Raw genomic sequence first — 2,204 nt, forward strand, 5'->3', positions numbered from 1 at the left:
TCTATCTATCTATCTATCTATCTATCTATCTATCTATCTATCTATCTGTCTGTCTGTCTGTCTGTCTGTCTGTCTGTCTGTCTATCTGTCTGTCTGTCTGTCTGTCTGTCTATCTAATTTATCTATCTATCTAAGTAGGATATATTAAAGATGCACATTTTTTCATAAAAATCCTTTACTTGTTCTACTTTTTATATGGAAATATTCTCTTTTTTGTGTATTAGTTAAAATCAGAATTTTAAAAAAATGAAGGAATTGGACTAAATCTTCCAGGGCCCTTTCATCTCTGAATCTAGGATCCTATGTACTTCTATTGTCCATGATTTTTCAGACCTCATGAATAGTGATTTAGTAGTCTCATCTGCCTGTTCTTTAAGTAACATGGGAAGTAGTTTGTCATTACTCTCTACTTGCCTTTAGTGTTTAATTTCCTATGAATTATTTTCTAACCTTTACAGAAAAATATGATTTTCCTTTGGAAAGAAATGAATTGAGTGATCCAGCTTTCCCTTTATTTTCCATTGTTATTGTCCACACAGTACCTTGGCAAGTCTATCATCGAGAGGGGGAAGAGAGGACAATTAGAAGCCAAGAAAAGCAATGGGATTAGATTGTAGCTAAAAGAATTAAAGTCTAATGTAAAAATTTTAAAAATGGAAAGGGTGATGACTGAGGAAAATTGTGTAGGCATGATTCATCCTGACTTTTTTTTGGTATCCCTGAATGCTCTGATCACTGTCTCAAATAGTGATGGTGAAGAAGAGCCTGAAGGGAGGCAGAAAGAAAAAAATAGATCTTCCAATTTTCCCTCTTTGGTGACATGATGTCTCTTCCTTTTCCTTTGAAATTTCCTCAAGGGCTTTGCGAGGCTCCTTGCTTGTTCTCTATGAAGTTTCTCCCTGAGAGAGTTGCTCTAGCCCTTGTTTTTGTCATGTAAAGTAAGTATTTAAAGGCAGCTTCACAGCAAGAGGTGTTTGGAGAGAGAATCATTCCCATCAACAAATAGATGAACAGAAAAGAGAGGTAGGTAAGGCAAGGGGCCTGTCCCCTCATTCTGGGGTGGTGGGGGAGAGAAGGTTAAGAATGGCACCACCCAATTCAGTAAAAAAACCAGGAGTTCTAGACCTCATACTAAATGACCCTCAATAGTCCCGAAGTAGTTCCCAAATTTGATACAGAGTACCCTCTTTCCCTTTGCTTTGCTCAATCTCATCTAGGACAGAATGGATAAAGTTTATACCATGATCATGAATTTTATTTTATGCATTGTGGAATCAGGGTTAGAGGTGAACCCAAATGATATATAGGGGTGCTTGGTGGTGCCCAGCTTTATCAACTTCAAATACTCTTGATCTACAAATTCCAGTAGCCATTAGAACCAGAGAAGAGCAGTGACAGAACAGTTCTTCACCTAGGAACAAGGAAAGTTTTCTGTCTTCTCAAGTCTCAGCACCTTCCCCACCTACCTGTTTGCTCATGCTTGAGATTCCTTCTGTTAGGGACACAACCTGTTCTACAGTGAGAAGATAATAACAAGTCTAAATATACATTGGGAAATTAACACATTGGTTTTAATCATTACTAGAACTAAATAATAAAATCAAAGTTCCATCAGGTGGGAAAGGATTCCATAAATCATCTAATTCAAATTCCCCTTCCTTACTTAAACATGTCCAGTAACAAAAACAAACGAACAAAAAGTCAACTAACTACCTAACAAGGAAACATTCTATTCTTGAATAGCTCTGCTTAAAAGAAAGTTCTTTATATCACAGACATAAAAAAAGCCCCTCTATCATATAGGTATCTTTCTCCCCCCACAAAAAAAACTTCCCCCTTTTGGCCCTGGTTTTCTCCTTTGGGACCATGTAAAATATAGCTTCTCGCTCTCCCTCATGTCAGACTTTCAGATATTTGAAAACAGAAATCACTGAATCAACAAAAGGCTTTATCTTACAAAGGAAAAAAAAAAGACTGGATTTTAAGTCTGAGGAGCTGGTTGTGAATCCTCATTCTATTATTTACTGCCTGTGTAATTTTGGAAAAATCAATTAACATTTTGGCCTCAGTTTCCTCATTTATACAATGAGAGAAGTGGAGAAGACTTTCTGAATTCCTTTCCAGCTCTCCATCTATGATCATTTGAGACTATGACTGTGGGAGTAGCAAGACCTATGATTAATCTATGACTATGGGAGTAGCAA

Source organism: Vombatus ursinus, unplaced genomic scaffold (assembly GCF_900497805.2).
Source record: "Vombatus ursinus unplaced genomic scaffold, bare-nosed wombat genome assembly UNPS02014780.1, whole genome shotgun sequence".
Lineage (NCBI taxonomy): Eukaryota > Metazoa > Chordata > Mammalia > Diprotodontia > Vombatidae > Vombatus > Vombatus ursinus.